Raw genomic sequence first — 23,420 nt, 5'->3', positions numbered from 1 at the left:
TCGGCCACCAATTTCCTATTAATTATTTTGTGCTCTCCTCAACACCACATCTGAAGATTAAAGTCCAACGGGTTCATTTGGAATCGTGAGCTTTTGGAGCGCTGTCCCTTCATCAGGTGAGTGACTCACCTGATGAAAGAGCAGCACTCCGAAAGCTCGTAATTCCAAATAAACCATCGTGTTGTGAGATTGCTTACTGTGCCCACCCCAGTCCAATGCCAGCATTTCCACATCATGGCTAGCATCGACACTGCAAACCGCCGGCTCAAAGTAGAGAGGGTCTCCAAGAAGATCGAGCATATCGACACAGACACTCACTTGATGAAGGAGCAGCGCTCCGAAAGCTCGTGATTCCAAATAAACCTGTTGGACTTTAACCTGGTGTTGTGAGACTTCTTACTGTGACCGCATTCAGGCCAAGCTGTTCAGGACAGATATTAGAAAACACTTCTATACACAGAGAGTGGTGGAGGTTTGGAACTCTATTCCTCAAAAGCAGTGGATGTTTAGGCTTAAGTCTGAGAGAGGCAAATTTGTATTGAGCAGGGGTATCAAGGGATATGGGCCTATGGCAGGTATATGGAGTTAGGCCACAGATCAGCCGCGATCTTACGATATTGCAAAGCGGGCTCGAGGGGCTATTGGCTGACTCCTGTTCCTATGTTCCTAACAGAAGGCAAGTCAAGCAGATGCAGCCTCCATCAACGTTTGGTGTTAATCGCGGCGATACTCGCGCTTATCCTTAGGACATTTGTTTCAAACCATCTCACTCTCTCTCTCTATCTAGGGTTGGTTTGGACATTTGCAACAACCAATTGGAAGCTGCATTTTTGAGGCTCCGGCCTAACTTACATCGGGCCAGTGAGCTGCAGTGTGCTGAACATTCGTCCAGACACAAAGGCTGCTCAATTAATAGGCCGAGCGGACTGACAGCCTGGTAACTGCTGGAAAGGGATCAATAACTGGGGACTGGGGCCCCAAATTCATTGCCCCTATGGTTAGTAGAAGTACACAGAACACAGAATTTGACCGGCTCTAGTCTAAAATGGCAATTAGGGGACCAACACCAACATTTACACAATTCAAGGAGCCAACTGCCTGGAACAAACCAATGCTTTGGCAGGGTTGCTAACCCTACAGGAACAGCCTGGAGTCTCCAGGTCAACCTCCAGGATACTGCTAGTGTGCAACCCTATAGAAAAATCATTAGGTCATTTAAAAAAGATTGTTTTAAATTTATAATTTTCTCTTTACCAGATTAAAAAGTATCAAAAATGGGGGGAAAAATGTTTGCTTGGCCAAGCTTGGTCAAGCATCATCCAATTAGCTAATATGACTTATTGCTTTTCAATTGGGGGAGGAAGGCAGTACATCACAAGGATGGATGTGTTAGCCAACTATTGGCTGGAGTGTGGAGGCAATCATGTGGTGAAACCTCCAGGAATAATCACAGTTGGCAACTCTATGCTTCGGCACCGGACATTGGTCCTTTTATAATGATGTCCAGCCACATGGCTAGGGTTAACAGGGCAGTATCACTACTGACCTCATTTTCAGGCCATTTCCACATTGCTAACACCAGGTTTAGCGAAGGAAGATCACCCACCTCACTCTGTCTCTCTTAAGAACACCCTGAGAACTGGAAACGGCAACTGAATTGTGTCTTACAGTTTCTGACAAGACCTGGTTAAAAAGAACAAAAAGTTAATTAGGAGCAAAGCAACAGGTGGGGAAACTAACAGTTAATTAATCAGAGTGATTTGTGAATTTAATGCCGCCTGGTTTGTGGCTGTGCAAACGGTTACATTGCTCTATTATTTCTTGCAGCAAGCCACCTCAGTGGCTGGAAGACAAAATAAATTCAGAGGGTAAATTTCTTAGCCCTGACCTCTGAGAGTGTGGCACTAGCACACTGTGAACTCTTTGATTTGATCTGATTTGATTTATTATTGTCACATGTATTAGTATACAATGAAAAGTATTGTTCCCTGTGCGCTGTACAGACAAAGCAAACTGTTCATAGAGAAGGAAATGAGAGGGTTCAGGATGTAGTGTTACAGTCATAGCTAAGGTGTAGAGAAAGATCAACTTAGCGCATGATAGGTCCATTCAAAAGTATGATGACATCAGGTAGGAACCTGTTCTTGAGTCGGCTGGTAAGACCTCAGACTTTTGTATCTTTTTCCCGACAGATTAAGGTGGAAGAGAGCATGTCCGGTGTGCTTGGGGTCCTTAATTATGCTGGCTGCTTTTCTGAGGCAGCGGGAAGTGTAGACTGGGTCAATGGAAGGGAGGCTGGTTTGCGTGATGGATTGGGCAGCAGTCATGACATTTTGTGGTTTCTTGCGGTCTTGGACAGAGCAAGAGCCATACCAACCTGCGATACAACCAGAAAGAATGCTTTCTATGGTGCATCTGTAAAAGTTGATGAGAGTCATAGCTGACAGATTGGAAACGGCCAAAGGAACCTTTCTTCATTGGCCGTTACAGGAACATAGAAACATAGGGATAAAGATAGGACATTTACCCTCTCAAGCCTGCTCCACCATTAATTGACGTCATGGTTGACCTCTGACCTAACTCCATATATCCGCCACTGCCCTTCATACCTTCGGCTAACAAAATTCTATCAATTGTTGAGTACAGACTTCCAAAGAGCTGGGAGTTGGCTGTATAATTGCTTCTTTATTCGCCTCTCAATAATGACGTTAACCATTCTGATTTCTATACAACTAATTCACAGTCTCTGCTGGGTACCTTCCACTGTTATCTTTTTATGACTTTTACTACTTTTTAATTGGCTCTCATTTGCCGCAGTGTGGGCATGTCCAAGTTTCTAGGTCAGTTGGTTAGCAGAACATTTCTGTACTCTGTTTCAAATTTAATACATTAACCCTTACATTCTGACACAATCTCAAAATTAACAATTGATCTAGTAACAATCGCTGATGGCGGAAGAGAGTTCCAAATTTCAAACCCCCTTTGCATGAAGTAATATTTTCTAATTTCGCTCCGAAAAGTCTTTCCCTCGTTTTCAGACTATGTCCCCAGTTCTGAATAATTCATGTAGCGGTTTGGCTGAAGGTTTGCAGGAAGTTGGAGGATGGGTGTAATATAAGCAGGTGGACACCAAATTCTCAGTGTCGTGATTCTAAAGTTACGAGAGGCAAGGGAGTCAAGATGTTCAAACATTAAAACACCCAGAGACTGCATATGATTCCTCAAAAGTATTGATTTGAAATCCTGGTCCATCCAGCACAGGTGAGAATTCTGTCTGTAGCTAAAACCTTAACAAGAGATCAATCCTGTTTTAGTACCTGATTAAAACTGCACTGTGCCGTGATTCATGATACAGCAGACAGGCCATCAAAAATGTCACTGATCAACGCCTCAGCTCTCAGAAGAAATTTTAGCATTTACCTAGCTCTCCTATCCTTTTCCCCCTCTTGGGGCTGGACTGCTGCCTCTCGCCACTGTGTTTCGGCTTCAGTTGGGCAGATGAGACACACTGGGGTTATGAACTCCTTCATGATCACTGTCAATCCCCGTCTTGTTAATAGCTAATGGAACATGCACATCTGGTGCTGGATTTGTCTTGTCAAATTCACTAGTCCTGACCATGTCTCTGTGAGTATGGCTAATTTTGAAATGGTGTTTTTGAGTGAATTGTCAGGTAAACTTCGGTAAACCATCCATTGCTTGAACAATAAGTCTGTTTCTTTTGACAAGGTAATTAAGAAGGCAAATGGAATTTTGTCCTTTATTGCTAGAGAGATGGAGTTTAAAAACAGTGAGGTTATGTTGCAGCTGTATAAGGTTCTGGTGAGGCCACACCTGGAGTACTGTGCACACTTTTGGTCACCTTACTTGAGAAAAGATATACTGGCACTGAAGGGGGTGCAGAGGAGATTCACTAGGTTGATTCCGAAGTTGAGGGGGTTGGCTTATGAGGGGAGGCTGAGTAGACTGGGGATATACTCATTAGAATTCAGAAGAATGAGGAGATCTTATAGAAACATATAAGATTATGAAAGGAATAGATAAGATAGAAACAGGGAAGTTGTTTCCACTGGTGAGTGAAATTAGAACGAGGGGGCATAGCCTCAAAATAAGGGGAAGCAGATTTAGGACTGAGTTGAGGAACTTCTTCACACAAAGGGTTGTGAATCTGTGGAATTCTCTGCCCAGTGAAGCAGTTGAAGCTACCTCATTGAATGTTCTTAAGTCAAGGATATATTTTTGAACAGTAAAGGAATTAAGGGTTATGGTGAACGGGCGGGTAAGTGGAGCTGAGTCCACGAAAAGATCAGCTATGATCTTATTGAATGGCAGAGCAGGCTCGAGGGGCCAGATGGCCTACACCTGCTCCTAGTTCTTATGTTGTTATGTTTTGAACAATAAGAACTTTTATTTATATAGCACATTTAATGTCTCAGGATGCTCTACAGGAGCATTAGAAAGCAAGGAATAGAATCCCTACAGTGCAGAAGGAGGTTATTCGGCCCATTGAACTTGCAGTGACAACAATCCCACCCAGGCTCTATCCCCGTCACTCCACATATTTACCCTTCTAGTCCCCCTGACACCAATGGCCAATCAGCCTAATCTGCACATCATTGGATCAAAATTTTACAATAAATCAAATGAGCATGTATTCAGTAAAATAACCAAAATCTTGTCAGAGATATAGATTTTAAGGAGCATCTTAAAGAAAGAGAAGTAGAAAGGTACAAGCGTTTAGGGAGGTTGAGTTCAGAGCTTAGACAGCTGAAGGCCCGGCCACCAATGATGGAGCAATTAAAATCAGAGATGCTTAAGATATTGGAATTAGAGGAGTACAGATGTCTCTGAGGATTGTAGAGCTAAAGAAGATTGCAGATATGAGGATGTCTGAGCCCACAGATAAATTTGAAATCAAGGATAAGAATTTTAAAATCAACTTAGAACCAATACTGGTCAGTGGACACAGGGATGATGAGTGAACTTGATTTGGTATGAGTCAGGACACTGACAGCACAAGTTTGGAGGAAAGCAGGCTTACAGAGGACAGAATTTGGTAGGCCTGCTAGCAGTCGTTGGAATAGTCAAGTCTAGAGATAACAAAAACATGAATGTAGGATTCAACAACAGGTGAGGTGAGGCAGGGTCAGAGTCGGGCAACGGTGGTATAGTGGTTAGCACTGCTGCCTCATAGCACCAGGAACCTGGGTCCAATTTCGGCCTGTGTGGAGTTGCACATTCTCCTCATGTCTGCGTGGGTTTCCTCCTAGTGCTCTGATTTCCTCCCACCATCCAAAGATGTGTGGGCTAGGTCAATTGACCATGCTAAGTTGCCCCTTATTTATCCAGGATGCTAAGGTTAATCAATAGGTTAGGGATTGGCAGGGTGAGTGCGTGGAGCTGGGGCTGGGCCTGGGTGGGATGCTGTGTCAGGAGGTCAGTGTAGACTCGATGGGCCAAGTGGCCTCCTTCTGCACTATAGGGATTCTATGATTCAATGTTACAGAGGTGGAAATATGTTGCCTTAGTGACAGTGGAGATGCCGGCGTTGGACTGGGGTAAACACAGTAAGAAGTCTCACAACACCAGGTTAAAGTTTAACCTGGTGTTGTGAGACTTCTTACTGTGCCTCAGTGACAGTACAGATACGTGGTCAGAAGCTTATTTGAGACCAGTCATCACAGCAGGTCTGCTTCAGCCTCCAACAGATGACAGGGAGAGTTATGATGTCATAGGCTAGGGCACAGATGCCCAAAACATCAATGGCGGTCATGAACCTGTTCCCCGTCAACTGTACACTTTCTGTGCGGCGTGTACTCAGCACTGTACTTTCTGCACGCACTTTCTCCATAGAAACAGTAAGCGTAAACATTTAAAGTTTAAAGTTTATTTATTAGTGTCACCAGAAGCTTACATTAACACTGCAATGAAGTTATTGTGAAAATCCCCGAGTCATCACACTCCAGCGCCTGTTCGGATACACTGAGGGAGAATTCAGCATGGTCAATGCACCTGACCAGCACGTCTTTCGGACTGTGGGAGGAAACCGGAGCACCCGGAAGAAACCCACACAGACACGGGGAGAACATGCAGACTCCACACAGGCAGTGACCTAAGCTGGGAATTGAACCCAGGGCCCTGACGCTTGAGGGAGCAGTGCTAACCACTGTGCCACCCCCATTATGTGGTGATACAACAGAAATATAAACTTTATATGATGACACAATAGAAACTAAATTAGATACTTACTGTTTTGCCCAGGCTGAAGAAATGTAACTCTCACCTTCTCCTGTTGACTGTAAGAGTCTTGTACAACATAAATAGCCTTTACTGCATTATTGTAAGATTTTATCCTTGGGTTTCAACCCAATCCCTAGTGAATAAAGATCTACAGCACAGAACTTTCCTCACTTATTAATGTTTCATTTTTAGTCATGTTAAAATTAAAAGATTTCCTGGACACATAGAGTAAGTGTCAATTGAACATACTATGACAATAAACCTTTGCTATTTAGGGTACAGAAACATATGGCAAATCACAGGATTAGTAATCCAGTGGCCTAGTTTAATGATCTGGAGAAGAGTTTCAATCACCAGGAGACAGCTCTGAAGAAATGGCTTGGCAGCTGAGGGCAGAAATCTCAAATTCCTTACAGCATTCCTCCAGTGAATCTCTTTTTTCTAATCCCAGAATGCAAAGCCAGTAGACTTAGCAGGGGTAAGCTAAACGTTTTAAAACCCCAGACTACAGCAAGTCCTGAGAGACCTGAAAGTAAATCAGAGTCAGAAGTGAAAAAACACGTCACTAAAAACTCACCCCCGACTCGGCGCACTCGATGTGGCATCCAAGCTCGCTCTGAAATGGAAAAAACAATTGATTAAATAATCCAGGGAAATCCATCTTCTAAATTCAGCTAAAAAAATAACAAAAGCTAGGATTTGACAAATTTATGACGTTAAAGTAAAACGCTGAGCAGACAGATAATCCTGGCAGCCATTGTTGAAATATTTTTTTCGGGTGAGGGCCATTGTAGTGGAGTAGCAGAAACTGGCAATCATTGGAAATCCCTTTGTCTCCAAGTGAACAATGATGCCATTCTGAAATTAATAAGTTCTTAAAGCAAAACTGACACTTTTAATATATTGACCATGGATCAGAATTCCATGCTTCCACATCAATTCTAAATGAGCCGTGCCCAGTTCAATCATTTGGAGAGGAAAGGTGCCTAAGACAAAAATTCTGAAGCAGAGCAGGCTAACACGCTGCTTTACATAGTAGACCCAATTGTGAATGACATTACTGCAAGTCTGGGGATCAATAAATCATCTGCAAAAATTTGTATAGTGACTAGAATCATTCAACAATGATTGTTGAAGAAGCAATAAAAGACATGAAATAATTATATTTAGCAAGAGAGTCCAGCAGGCAGGGGAACCTGTCAATTCAGTCATCAATGATTTGTACAGCATGGTAGGTGGTTGCGAATATGGAGACTTCAAATCTCAACTCAACAGAGGCAGAATTGTGGTAGAAAAAGTGAACAATGCACCCTCTGACTTTCCGCAAGCAAAGGAAGACCTAACCCTGGAAAAGGCAATCCAGAGTTAGGCAGTCAGAATTCTGTGAGCAGCATGGTACCATTTTAAGGGGAAAAAATGAACCATGATGCAGAGGCCAACCCACAGTTAGCTGGGTTAAGCAGATTTCCACTCCATCTGACGAAGGAGCAGCGCTCCGAAAGCTAATGGTATTTGCTACCAAATAAACCTGTTGGACTTTAACCTGGTGTTGTTAAAACTCGTACTGTTAAGCAACAAAGACAGAGGGACACTCCAGGCCAGTGAAAGCAACATCCAAACTGGCCCGAAGAGTGTCCATGCCGACACTTTGGAGTAAAGCACTCCACAGGCAAGATCAATGTTCTGGAATTGAACCCAATGCTTGCAGTGTAACAGAAGTGGATGCTACGGCAAACTGTGCATTTTTTGAAATGCAAAGAAGACCCAAAAATCACCCATGAGTTTGAGATTGTAAGCTTGGAAGACACACAGCCATATTTCTTGGGTAAGGTTAAAGACCTCAGTTTGGAATACAGTCAAAGGCAATTTTAAGTTAGACACAGGAGCCATCTCCCCCCTTTCAAGTCCTTGAATTCAAAGGTTCAGGCAATGGGACAAAGATCTCAGACTTCGAACAACCAACACGTGCTCTATGGCACCGGAGGAATACTACTTACAGTCATAGGCATAAATCTGGAACCACTAAGATATGGAGGAAAACTAATCATTGAGCTGATGGATGTCATCTGTAACCAGTCTTTCTCTTTGTCGAGCAGAGATGCCTGTGTGGTCCTTGATCTCCTCAAATTGGCAGAAGATGTCAAGCCAAACACAGAATTGCACATTCCCAGGTACTCAGACAACAAAATGCATCCTGATTGGAATTTCAGCTCTGAACTATCTTCTCTCTTTGCTGTGCAGGTTTGTCCATTCCCATTACAAGTGCTGGAAAATCTTCGATGGTCAGACCAGCCAACCACCTAGGAGGTAACCATGACACCTTCAGCGGGGGACAAAAGTGACCAGCAGTCTGATAAGCCTCAACCTCCAGCTCCAATGATAATATAGCTGGTCAACACTGCAACCATTGAACATACATTGCAACTCCCCGCTAGCATACCAAAGTCACAAAAGATGCTGAGTTTAAAGCAAGAGTTTAAAATTATATAGAATGTTCATTTGCTTACATTGATGTATTGCATCCCTACTCACAACAAAACCTGACTGAAGAGATTCAACATGGAGCTCTGGGAAAGACGGGCATGGATTGGAGAGAAAATACTTTCCTTTCACAACTGACAAAGATAATATTGAAGTTCATGCTGCTCTCCTCCCCATTCCTTCTCTCCCCTACCTCACAATCCTGTCCCCTGTTCAGTTTTTAACTTGACAAAAACTGTAAAGCTTAGTGCCCCAGGCCTGTGTAATATGCTAACCTAATGGTTTGAATTAACATTGCTAACCTACGTTCAAATAAAGGAACGCAATATTGCAATGCCAGTCAAAACTGAAATTTGAACTCTTATTAAGAGTTCAGTGCTTGACTGTTGGACCTTCTTGGGTTCACTATTAGATTTAACACGCTTATTTATTACATTTAAAGTACTCCATGCACCGATAAGAGCTATCATTTCAAAGATTGCCCTTAATAAGTGACATGCCTTCCAAAATCTCCACAGCAATTTCCTTCCCACTCCCCTGTGTAATGTCACAAAACATGCTGGGACCTGGCACCAGATGTCCATTGCCGATAGCAAAACAATGAAGTCAATGCACCAATAAGCTTCATTTTAGTTACAGGAATGCTCACCCTCTGCCCCAGAAGACATCACCAAGACAGCAGAAATGAAAGATTTGGCAAGGGAACCAACACAATGTTCGTTCATCCTGCAAGGAACCAGTTACAATAGCAACTGCCAACCAGCGCAATGGCCGAACCAACCGAGTGTGATTCAAAACAAAAGGATGGAAGAAAAGGATGAAAAGTGCCGGAACCTCTTGAGAGAACCAACAGTGCCAGAGCTTACCACTCCTCTGACAGTAGTGTGAATGAGAAATGAAAGAGTTATAAGATCTCCAGACTGCCTGAACCTTTTGAATTCAAGGACTTGAAAGGGGGGGAGATAGAGTAGTGATAATGTACTAATGACAATGTAAATGCATGATAGTAATAACAATGTAAGACGCAAGTTAAACTATAATCACTTAAAATACATTGGCTAAAGGCTTGGGGGGAAGTATAGTATAAAGGTGTGACACATGTGGGGTTAATGTGAGATTGAGTACAGTACCACCCACACAGTGATGTAAGAGAACACGTGACCCTCACCCAGGGTCAGTCTAATGTTGGACAGAGCAGTGTGTACCAGCAAGCCTGGAGACAGTACCTAGCTTGTACCCTTTATAGTACAAAAGCAAAATACTGCAGATTCTGGAATCTGCAACAAAAACAGAAAATGGTGGAAAATCTCAGTAGGTCTTACAGCACCTGTGGAGAGAGAATAGAGCCAGTGTTTAAAGTCTGGATGACCCTTTGTCAAACCCTTTGGCAGAGCCGAAGGGTTATCCAGACTCGAAACATTGCCCCTTTATAACATGTTTGCAAATAGTTCTAATGGTCAATAAAGACATATAGTTAAGTTACATATGTCTCTGATGACTTCTTCTGACCTACCGAAATATAACCAACTTGTGGCCCCAGCAAGAATTTAAAATTACATAGAGTGTTCATTCGTTTATATTGATGTATTGCATCCCTACTTACAACAAAACCTGACTGGAGAGATTCAACATGGAGCTCTGGGAAAGACAAACATGGATTTGAGAGATAATAATTTTCTTTCACAACTGACAAGGATAATACTGAAGTTCATGCTGCTCTCCTCCCCATTCCTTCTCTCCCCTACCTCACAATCCTGCCTCCTGTTCAGTTTTTAACTTGGCAAAAAGTGGCGACCTGTAAGTCTCAGTGCCCTAGACCTGCATGATGTGCTAACCTAATGGTTTGGATTAACATTGCTAACCCATGTTCAAATCAAGGAATGCAATATTACAATGCCGGTCAAAACTGAAATTTGAACTCTTATTAAGAGTTCAGTGCTTGACTGTTGGACCTTCTTGGGTTCACTATTAGATTTAATACGCTTTTTTGTCACATTTAAAGTACTCCAAGCACCAATAAGGGCTATCATCTCAAAGATTTCCCTTGATAAGTGACATGCCTTCTAAAATCTCCACAACAATTTCCTTCCCACCTCCTATTTACTGTGGAACTAAAATGATAGCTCTTATTTCAGCTCCTCCTTACAGAATGACTATCGTGTTATCATTAATATCTTATTTAACATCATTATTTTGTCACAACCCACTTTCTTCAGAAGGCTTCTATAACCCCAAGAGGACATCCCTAAAGTACCCAGCATGGGTTTAAAATTACATATCAAAGCTCATTTGTCTAAAGTGATTTATTACTTTAGCTGAGTTTAAATAATAAGTTATATTTGAAGTTTGAGTGAATTACTGAGATGGGTTTGGAAAAAACCATTTGATTAATGGTGTGAGTGGAATTGTGTTTTTCAGTGTATTAATAAATGTTGGTGGCGACAAGACATGTTGCCAGGATCAACGTCACTGAGCACTTCTTTGAGTAGATTTTAAGTCCCCGATAAGCTGGAGAGGCTCTTAACCTGGAGGTTGCAAGAAGGAGACCTCTACATGTGTATCCTGTATACTATAATGTTATGTGTGTTTTATCTTTCAGAAAGTGGATAGTAAAAGTCAAGGCTGGCTGTGAACCAACAAACTGATTCACTTAGAACTGAACATGACACAATCTTTTAATGAAGTATATTTATTTTTGGGTCAATGTGGAGCATTATTGGTGAGAAAAAAAGATTGGGTGAACTCCACAACCAGACATGGTCTGTGTTTTCTATGCGGTTTAGAGAACACGAAGGAAGTTTTCTTTATATAGAACGGCACGGTGGCTAGCACTGCTGCCCCACAGCGCCAGGGACCCAGGTTCAATTCCGGTCTCGGGTCATTGTCTGTGTGGAGTTTGCATGTTCTCCCCGTGTCTGCGTGGGTTTCCTGCGGGTGTTCCGGTTTCCTTCCTCACTCCAAAGATGTGCGGGTTAGGTTGATTGGTCACACTAAATTGCCCATTAGTGTCAGGGAGATTAGCAGGGTAAATAAGCGGGGTTATAGGGATAGGGCCTGGGTGGGATTGTTGCCAGTGCAGACTCGATGGGCCAAATGGTCTCCTTCTGTACTGTAAGGATTCTATGAACTGACAATGATGCAATTTAGTGATTAGATAACATTGTCTGTGGAGCTAGCAGTGTTTTCTTTGGTGTTTATCAAAGCTTGCTGTAACACCCACTTTCCATTCTGTCTAATCCAAGTTGACTAACTCTCATGCAGTCCCCCACAAGAGTTTCCTGATCTGCTGTCCTTGCAATGTAGGCAAAATCTGACTTCATTGATTGTTTAAGGTTTCTGAGGCTGGAAGTTGGAAAGAAAGTAAAAGAATGCAATGAATGATTCAAGGAGAGGAAAGGCAAATTGTTAGTGAAACTAATTCTTACGTCTACCTCCACTATTGGTAAAGATAGTGAGATTGGGTGTAACTGCAATATTGGACAATTTTGGTTTAAACTTTGGGTGATATTTTTGGATCCATTCCTAGGATGTGGGCTTCACTGGCAAGGCCAAAGTTGGTTATCCATATTTACCCTTGGGAAGGTGGTGGTGCAAAACCTTTTTGAACTAGCAGTTCCAGTGCTGTTAGGAAAGGAGTTCATAGATTTGGACATGGCGACAGGGAAGGAACTGCAATATAGTTCCAAGTCAGGGTGGTGTGCTGCTTGATGGGGAACCTGCAGTGTTGATGTTCCTTCACATCTCCAGCCCTTGTCTTCCTAGCTGTTACCAGTCACGGGTTTGAAAGGTGTTGTTGACGGAGGCTTGATGATTGGTGCAATACACCTTGGGTATGTTACAGACTGTGCATCACTGATGGAGGAAGTGAATGGTTAAGTTGGAGAAATCCATCGTCTCTGAGGCTTCCCCTAATCTTCTGCCAAAAAAGCTGCAGTGGACAATTGGCAAAGCCTGCAAGGATTATGGAAACGCTATCGGATGTGGGATCCAATCAATCCAAATTCAGTTACTATGGGCAAAACTTTACGAGATTTTTTCCAAGTGCCCAGCTAGCGTAAAAACGGAAAAGTTGCTGATCCGTTTTTTGGGCGAGTTTTCACGCCCAATCTTATGCACTTTGTCTTTGAAAATATGGACTAGACTGTTTCTGGCCTCGAGAGGAAGTGGGTGGGGCTTAATTCACCAGACAGCCTGCAGCTCAGATTGGAGCCACAAACTGCATGCACAAAAAAAAACAGCTCTTCTGTCAGAATCCCCTGGGCCAGATGCAGCCTCCCCTTCCCCCCACACCTTCCCCCCCCCCCCCCCTCCGCCCCCCCCCCCCCCCCCCCCCCCCCCACTCCCGCCGGACATTGGAAACGCACCCACATTACTGACCCCCCCCACCATCCCCCCTTGCAGCATAAAGCCCCCTCATCACTCCCATGGCCCCGATGGTCACTGACACGACTCTCTCCCCTGCCCCGATCATCACAAAGGCACAAATTACTCCCCCACCATCAGCACACCTGCAAATGCTGACTTGGCTTCCCCTCCATGGTAACAAGGAAAACTGCATTAAACTCACTGGAATGCTCTAACGGCACGTCACTTGCCCAAACTGCCTGCAGCTGATCTGCCCCAACAAGGGAGAGCTCCAAAAAAACCCCAAGGATGGACAGACAGGCAGGCAGTGCAGGAAGAAATGGCCTCCAGGAAGACAGCTCCGCGTTTTTCAGATGCTGATCCGGTCAGGTTCCTGGAGGCGATGGAGACAAGGCGGGCCTCCCTCTTCCCCCAGCAGGACATCATCCTAGGGGAAGGGATGGAAATGCAGCCTGGGAGATGGTGGAAGCATGCGTTAGCGCCAGGGCATTGGCCAGGAGAACCAGGAAGCAGTGCCGCAAAAAACTGAATGATCTAACCCGGGCAGCAAGGGTGAGTGTTAAACCTTATCTAGCATCTTCCCCCTAAATGGCAACCAGATCTCCCCACCCCAGCATCACCCTCCTTCTCCCAAGAGTATCACAACCCTTTCCCTCTGAGGGACACCCCCTGAAACCCTGCAGGACTTGTGCCATCAGATTTTACACGACTCCTTCTGTCCCAGTAAGAAGTCTGACAACACCAGATTAAAGTCCAACAGGTTTATTTGGTAGCAAAAGCCACTAGCTTTCGGAACAGCCTGTTCCGAAAGCTTGCGTGGCTTTTGCTACCAAATAAACCTGTTGGACTGTAACCTGGTGTTGTCAGACTTCTTACTGTGTTTACCCTAGTCCAACGCCGGCATCTCCACATCCTTCTGTCCCCACAGGAGAAGAATACCCATAATCGTCGGGGGAGGGCAAAGACAGGGGGTAGTGTGTCCGAGATTGGGGTCCTCACCCACTTTGAGGAACAGGCACTGGAGCTTGTGGGAGAGGAGGGCATGCGGACCGTTAGCGACAGCATGGTTGGGCTGGAGCATAGAAGTGAGCACCTGTCAATCCTCCACTTGTTGGAGAAATCTGAAGTAAGTTGCACGCAACCCAGATTCCTTTCCCTCCCTTGCACTTAACCTAATGTCCTGTGTTACAGGAAGGAAACCGGAGCTGCCTGGGCAATCTGGTATCACGGCCTCCACTGCTGCTCCCCTCCACCTTGCCCCTGACAGCTCGGAGGACCCCTTGGAGGAAGTCGATTAAGGGGCTTCCGAGGCCGGCACCAGTTTTGGCGTCAGCAGGACATCATCCCAGAGACTCTCACATCAGTGGGTCCAGTGAGTGACGAGGCATCTGGGTCATTCTCTGGTGCTCACGATACATGTGCTGATGTACATCGGGTGGAGGAGGGAATGTCCGAGGCCTCTGGCATGCGGGCGCCTACCGGAGGCGAGGACACAGCTGGCCCCAGGCTACATGCTGGGCCTCTGAGATCACTTCTCCCTCAGCTGCTGGAGATGCAGAAGCAGAGCCAAGGAATGCAGGAGGGGCTGACGGCCACACTGGACCAACTGTGAGGCTGCTGGGAGGAGTCCCAAAGCTTTCAGGTGGACCAGCTATTGCCTGTCATGTGTGGTTCCCAGGCCAACACTGCAGGGTTTGCGTCTGCTGTGCAAAGCCTGGGGCAGGGAATCCTCACCATGAGTGGCAGGGTTCCAGCGATGGCCGAGTTACAGTCGGCCACGGTGGAGTCCCAGAGGGCCACAGCCGAGTCACAGTGGGCCACAGCTGAGGGCCTCAACAGGCTTCTCAATATTCTGTGGCCCATGGCTGAGAGGCTCGAGAGCTTGCAGGAAACGCAGCGGGACATCGCTGCGACACAGCGGGCTATGGCAGTAACCCTTGAGAACATGGCCCACTCACAGAGGATCATGGCTGAGGGGTTGCAGTGCATGGCCCAGTCTCAGAGGACACTTGCTGCTGCCATTGACAGGTGGCCCCCGACTAAGGGGGCCATCGCAGAGGGCTCGACCACTATGGCAATAACGCAGGTGGTCCTCCAGGACTGGCAAGGCCAGGTGACACCGGAGCTTCTGGAGCTCAGTGCAGAAACCCTGCCGTCCCATGGACCCAGGGGCCCACAGGAACCCAAGGGAGGAGGAAGGGTTTGAGCCTATGCCGGGGCCTTCCAGCCAGGAGACTATGGCTGTGGCTACACTTTCTGACTCCCCCCTTCCTGACATCGGGGCATCTCAGGGGCAACAAGATGAAGAGGGTGTCATGGAAACATCCGTGACACCTGGAAGCCGGCCAGGGCCTTCAAGGTCCAGGGCCTCCAGAGGTCAATCGCCAAGGGCATTACAGGCTACAGGGCAGGGTAGGCAGCTGGCCCCCTCCATCTCTGAAGGACACCCTGGGGAAACACTGAGACATAGTGGTAGGCCACGTAAAGTTAAGAAGTTGTAGTGGCACTAAAATGGCACAGGTGGAAGGGCTGCAGTCAGTAGATAGAATACTTAGGCACTTCAAAGTCTCCCGTTCACATATTTTCATATTCTCACTTATTTTGAAGTCACTTTTATTGACAAAAATAAATGTTATTTCAACCCACACGTGATTAATTTGTCTCCGATTAGCCTCTAACAGGAATGTACTTACCCTGACGGTTGCTGGAGGGACCCTGCACGTTGAAGTCAGTGGGGGAGGCCCCTCAATGGAAAACTGCTGTGAAAATCAAGGCTCTCAAATAATTCACTGGCTACAGCGGGTGACATACATTGGCAGCGACTTACAGCATCTGCCATGGCATCCCCAGAACCCACAAGAGATTCCGTCCCGTCCCCGAACCTCCCCACTTCCCCCCCGCCTCCAACCCCATTCTTCCCAAGGCTGAAACCATGGGGGTTTCAGATCCCTTACCCACCACCCAGTGGGCCCAGGTGCCAGCGTGCATGCGGAGCTCAGGTAGGAGTCAAGCTAGTTTGTACCAGGACATCATCATCATAATGGTGCTTAGCAAGTCATCATCGCCCTCCTACCTAACACAGACTCACGAACACAGCGTACCCAGACCCACCATTCTGGTGTCACAATGTTACAGGAGATTGTAGGAGTGCTGGGGGTGGGGGGGATGGAATCCGCGTGTGGCTACACAGGCCCCTAGTGACCAATGTAATGGTGACCAGGGCCTCCCTCGCCGTCCTCACATACCTGACTCTTGCTGCCGCCAACCCTCCAGTGCCTGGGTGGTGTTATTCGTCATCATCGCCTTCCTCCTCATCCTCTTGCTAGGCGGCCTCCTCCCCAGCGACGTCGGGTTGCTCGGCCTCCACGTCCTCCTCCTCAGAAAGATTTTCTTGCTGCTGCGCCAGGTTGTGTCGGGCACAGCACCCCACCACAATGCGGGACAATGACATAAGGGGGGCTATGTTGGAGATCCCCCCCCCCCAGAGTGGTCCAGGCACCTGAACCGCATTTTGACGAGCTCTATGCTCTGCTCCATTATTGAACGGGTGACAACGTGGGCCTCATTATATTGGATCTCCGCATTAGCCTCAGGCCTCAGCACAGGGATCATCGGCCAAGGCTGAAGCGGGTACCTCATGTCCCCCACGAGCCATCCCTGCACCCTGGGCTTCTCCTCAAAGGCCTCCGGGACATCAGAACCTCTCAATATAAAGCTGTTGTGCACGCTGTCGGGGTGTCTGGCACAGACGTGCATGATGCTCAGTTGATGGTCACACACCAACTGCACATTTATTGCCTGGAGGTTCTTTCTGTTCATGAATCTTCCTGGATTCTTCACCAGTGTCTTGATGACGAAGTGGGTGCAGTCTATGGGCCCCGCACTGGCTGTGAATCCTGCAACCCACGCTTGCTGATGGGCCTGGTCCAGGTCAAATTTTATATACTGGCCAGCCCAGGAGTACAGGGCATCCGTGACCTCCTTCAAACACTTGTGGATGAATGATTGTGAAATGCCACAAAGGTCTCCACTGGCGGTCTGGAAGGATCTGGTGGTGTAAAAGTTTAAGGCGACCGTCACTCTCACAGCCACCAGGAGTGCCCTGAGGTGCCAGGTCCTGCAACAAATGACACAGGTGTTGCACTGGCTCCTTTCGGAGCTGGAGCCGCGGTAGCACATGATGTCTGACAGTCGCTCAAAGGCCACTCATGTGTGGAATTACTGGGGTCTCCGCTCCCCCGTTCTCCTGCAACCCCCACCTCCCCTTCACTCTGAAGAGAGTGCGGGAGGATTTGGGGAAGGGGAGAGACAGGTGGAGAGGTTAAAGAACTCTGCTCATCCCCAGCCCAGCAACACACATTACACAGACCCCCAGCAACAAATACTCCCCATACCCCCACAGCCTCCCAGCCACACACACTCCCCATACCCTCACAGACGCCCCGCAACAAATACTCCCCATACCCCCCACAGACCCCCAGCAACACACACTCCCCATACCCCCCACAGGCCCCCAGCAACACACACTCCCCAACCTCCCACAGTCCCCCAGCAACACACACTCCTCATAACCCCCACAGATCCCCAGCAACACACACTCCCCATATCCTCCCACAGACCCCCAGTAGCACACCCCCCCACAGACCCCCAGCCACACACACTCCCCATACCCCCCACAGACCCCCAGCAACACACACTCCCCATACCCCCCACAGACCCCCAGCAACACACACTCCCCATACCCCCCAGACCCCCAGCAACACACACTCCCCATACCCCCCACAGACCCCCAGCAACACACACTCCCCATACCCCCCACAGACCCCCAGCAACACACACTCCCCATACCCCCCAGACCCCCAGCAACACACACTCCCCATACCCCCCACAAACCCCCAGCAACACACACTCCCCATACCCCCCACAGACCCCCAGCCACACACACTCCCCATAACCCCCACAGACCCCCAGCAACACACACTCCCCATACCCCCCACAGATCCCCAGCAACACATACTCCCCACATACCTCCCCACAGCCTCCCAACAACACACTCCCCATAACCCCCACACAGAACCCCCAGCAACACACACTCCCACGCTCCCCCACAGCTCCCCAGCAACACACATTCCCCACAAACCCCCCCACAGACCCCCCAGCAACACACACTCCCTATACCCCCCCACAGCCCCCCAGCAACACACACTCCCCATATCCCCCCACAGCCCCCCATTAACACGGCCCACCCCATACCCCCCTCCCCATAGCCCACCAACAACACATATACCCCACATCCCCCTCCCCCACAGCCCCCCCAGCAAAACACACTCCCCATTCTCCCACACAGACCCCTTGCCATGCACACTCCCCATACCCCCCCCACAGACCCCCCCAGCAATACATATTCCCGCTCCTCCCCACAGCCCCCTAGCAACACACACTCCCCATATACCCCCAAAGCCCCCCAACAACACACACTCCCCTTACCCCCCCCCACAGTCCCCCAGCAACACAGCCCACCATCAACACATACTCCCCATACCCCCCACAGCCCCCCAGCAACACACACTCCCCTTACCCCCTTACACACCCCTCGCAACACACAATCCCCATACCTCCCCCATCCACCCCAGCAAAACACACTCCCCATACCCTCCCACAGCCCCCAGAATGGCAACAGAGACCCGCCTATCCCCCCCCCCCCTGCCCTCCACTCACAAACACATACCCAGAACCTATGCAGTAGTGGCCACAGACAGTGCTGCTTGACAAGTCCTGAGGCTGCAGCACTGCCACTTCAGAGAGTTTCCAGCCCATCCCCCACCAGCAACAGTGCTTGCTGCTGCCAGCACTCGGACCCAGAGTCAGCGCTAAGACCCGAGGTCAGTGCTCTGATCCAAGTCCATGCTGAGAGTCTGAAGTCGGGCTCCATGAACAATAGCCCCCCACCCCCCGCCCACACACCCACGGGCCCCCCCACCCTCGACCCAAAATGCAACATGGCCACCATGAAACAACCTCTTCTGAGCAGTTTGAAAGCAGAGACTTCCCTCCTCGCTCACCCTCTCTGCTCAAGCGCCTGAATCCGACTTTTAAACATGAGGTGTTTTCCTGACCGATCCGGCTGCAGTGAATGAGGTGGTTAAGGCAGGTGAGCTGGGACGATTGGGAGTGAAGCTCATTAATGACATTGTGGTGAATGCAAAGAATGTAAATTGATGTTTCGCCTGTTTTGGGCGGGCTCCCGATCGTGTCCATCTTTTTCTTGGTAAAATGGGAATGGGCATGAAAATGGGCGCCCTTCCTGCAGCAATCCCCGATTTTACGACTTTTCCCATCGCAAAATGGGCACGTTGAAGGCATAAAATTCTGCCCGATATCATCGCGAGAGAGATTTAAATCTCTTTGAATAGAAAAAAGTGCCGTTTGTGCATTATCATTCTAATTGCCAAGTATTTCTGCCCTCTGCTAAATGCAAGTCAGAAAAGAGCCATTGAAGCAAATTGTGCGCCACATGGGGTGGGGGTGAGGCGGGGGGGGGGGCATGGGGGGGGCGGCGGGGGGAGGGGGGGGCGCAGCTTACCAGAATTTGTCAGACTGTTGATTCCGATGAGAAAAATGGCATCTTTTGCTTCAGAGAAACTGATTGGTTTTCTCTCCGGATCTTACCACATTCTGTCACAAAAGCAGCCAGATGTAAATCAGGTTCACAGCATCATGTAGAAGGGTGGGGATTAAACATGCCGGTAAAGCCCGGCTGCACTGAGATCCGGGCGCCATGTTTAAAGGATGCCCGGAACAGAACGTGAATGATCGTTTCACCCCGCGCACCCCCCCCCCGCCAGCCCACTACAGAGGTCTTGGGGCCCCCATCCCACTCCCCCTGATTACAGTTGGTATTCACACCAACCCCCACCAACTCCTGATCAGAATCGGTACCTCTTTCCCACCCCCCCGATCAGAGTCTTCCCCAAGACACATCCACATCTAGGTGAACCTGTTGTAAACCACGTCGACGTGTGAATATATGGCGGGGAGGGGCGGGGGATCAATATACAACAAGGGGGTGTATTAATAATATTGACAATATGTCATTATTTAAATGTATGTAAATCAGGTTCAGACCCATTGAGGTATGAATGTGTTAATGCTGCCGGCAAGAAGCGGAAACAATCAGAAGTTGCGATCTCGCCGGTGAGAACTGCAACTTCCAGTTTTACCGCATCTTGAGCCCCTCTGCCATTCTCATGGTCTCTGATAATGGGCTCAATATCCCGCACAAGGATTTCATAATACGCCATTTACAACTGTAAAATCTGTGTAAAAGTGGAATTTTGAGTGTTCTCCTTCTGTCTTCCTATAAATTGAAGGAAATGATCTTAAAGTTCAAGTTTTTTTATTAATCACAAGTAGACTTACATTAACACTGCAATTAGGTTATTGTGAAAATCCCCGAGTCGCCACACTCCGGCGCCTGTTTGGGTACACTCAGGGAGAATTTAACATGGCCAATGCACCTAACCAGCACGGCTTTCAGACTGTGGGAGGAAACTGGAGCACCCGGAGGAAACCCATGCAGACACGTGGAGAACTCCGCACAGACAGTGACCCAAGCCGGGAATTGAACCCCGCTCTTTGGTGCTGTGAGGTAGCAGTGCTAATCATTGTGTCACTTTGATGCCCAAATAAATGTCCAATCAAGCATATTATTATGAAGGGGAGTGGTGAAGATCTATGCATGGGTATACTAGTGTACTGGAACATGCTCTAGGAGAACAACCTCCCCAGCCAACATTTGATGCATCATTATATCGACTTCTAATGACCTATTAAGAAATTCTTCTCAAGGGTTGTCAGGAATAAGAGAGTCCAGAAGGATAAGATGAAACGTTATCATGACCAGTATGTCAGACCTTTCCTCTCGTAATTGTTAACTCCATTTGTGTTCGAAATAACTTGTCAAAGAACTGTACTATGTCAGGCTGCACCAAGGTCTTATATTGTGCCAACATTGTAACGTTCAGAGCCGTGCTGTAATTGGAGCTACCTTATTCAAAATCAGTGATCCAGAAAGTCGAATGATGTTGACTCCGAAAGGACCACAGCACAAACGATATAAAACCAGCGTGGCACTGAATCAGATGTGATTAAATCTCAGTGCCCAGCTAACACTAAACCTCCAATAATCACTCAACTGTGGAACTGACAGCAACAAAAGAAACACAGAAACAAGAAAGACTTATTTCAGCTGATTCAATGTTTTTCAGCAAAAAAAGGAACCTGGATTTTATACTTCCAGATACACACAGCTGGAGAGCACAGCTAACCTCATCCAGTTCAGCTGGCCACTTCTCAGACAATGCTGCTTGAGGACAGAACTAGCCTCCACTGCTCCGCGAGCAGCCAGTCGACTTGTTATTTAAAAATAACTTAGCTTGCATTTAACTTTTCTTTGGGGCTATGGGGACGATTCTCCAACTCCTTCAGACAGGAATCCTGATGCCATAGAATCCATAGAATCATAGAATCCCTACAATGCAGAAGGAGGTCGTTCAGCCCATCGAGTCTGCACCGACCACAATCCCACCTAGGCCCTATTCCCGTAACCCCTCATATTTACCCTGCTAATCCCCCTGACACTGGGGTCAGTTTAGCATGGCCAATCAACCTAACCCGTACATCTTAGGACCGTGGGAGGAAACTGGACTACCCAGAAGAAACCCACACAGACACGGGGAGAACATGCGAACTTCACACAGACAGTGACCTGAGGCTGGACTCGAACACGAGTCCCTGGTGCTGTGAGGCAGCAGCGCTAACCACTGTGCCACTGTGCCGCCCCCCACCGTTGAATGGGATGTCGGCACAAAATCGGGATTCTCGACGGGCGGGAGAGCTTCACCAGACCCGTCGGCCCCGTGATCGGCTTCCTGCCCAGACTGGACGGCAACCCAATAATTATGCAAACATCTTCATTTGAATGCCATCAGCTGGATTGACCCCAGATGCAGCGGCCTTTGATATTCACCCACCCTATTATTGAGTGGTGCATTGGTCTTCTAAATTTATGGTTCAGTAGTCCAGACCAGTCTGATGGGGCTCTGCAGTATAGCCCTGAGATGGTTACAAACTTTGTGGTTGCTTGCCATATGGCCCACAGTCTTGCACAGCAGCGGGGTGACATGGTGGAGGTGCAGGAGGAACAGGTGGCCCCTGAGGAGGGGGAATGAGTAGGTGATGCTGGTAGGATGGCAGGTTGAAGGCTGGAAGTGCTTCTTGTAAAATGGCTGCATTAGGGTCAGGAATGCTGTCGGGGAGAACAAGTGGGTACTCACTCTTGCAGCTCTAAGGAGGTTGTTATTTTTTTCCTGCATTGCTCTGCATTCCTCTGGGTCAGAACGTTGCTGCTGACAGCTTCAGCCACCTCCTCCCAGGCTTCTGCCACGACATTAGCAGGTGGTCTCCTGCCTTCCCTGAGGAACAGGGTGGCCTTTCTCTCCTCTATTGCATCCAACATCTGGTCAACATCCACATCCAGGAAGCATGGGACTGATCTCCCACTGACCATCGTCCCTGGTGAGTAACCCTTGAAGCCACAGCTAGAGTACTATGTGCAGTTCTGGTCGCCACATTATCGGAAGAATGTGTTTGCACTAGAGGGGGTGCAGAGGAGATTCACCAGGATGCCACCTGGGATGGAACATTTAAGTTATGAAGAGAGGTTGGTTAGGCTTGGGTTGTTTTCGATGGATCAGAGAAGACTGAGGGATGACCTGATTGGGGTGTACAAGATTATGAGGGACATGGACAGAGTGCATAAGAAATAGCTGTTCTCCTTAGTTGAAGGTTCAGTCACAAGGGGACATAGGTTCAAGGTGAGGGGCAAGAGGTTTAGAGGGGATGTGAGGAAAAACCTTTTTACCTAGAGGATGGTGATGGTCTGGAATGCGCTGCCTGGGAGGGTGGTGGAGGCCGGTTGCCTCACAACCTGTAAAAAGTACCGGGGTGAGCACTTTGCATGTCATAACATTCAAGGCTATGGACCAAGTTGTGGTGAACCATCGTTGGTTCCCACCAGGTAGTGCTGAGCCAGGGTCTGGCCAGTACTATGAGTCTGTATATATGTTACTGTTGGGGTTAGGGTTGGGCTGTTCTACATGTTACTGTTGGGGTTAGGGTTGGGTTGTTCTCCCTGTACTATAGTTCTTATGGTACATCCCAGTCAGGCTCCGCCTCCTGGGAGAGGTATAAAGGTCACTGCTCTGTCTGGGACCCTTTAGTCTGGGATCGTGTATTATATATGGTAGCTCTATTGTAGTAGTCAATAAAAGCCT

This window comes from Mustelus asterias, chromosome 7 (genome assembly GCF_964213995.1).
Source record: "Mustelus asterias chromosome 7, sMusAst1.hap1.1, whole genome shotgun sequence".
Classification (NCBI taxonomy): domain Eukaryota; kingdom Metazoa; phylum Chordata; class Chondrichthyes; order Carcharhiniformes; family Triakidae; genus Mustelus; species Mustelus asterias.
The sequence above is the reverse complement of the archived record's forward strand: the minus strand, read 5'-3'. Positions refer to the sequence as shown.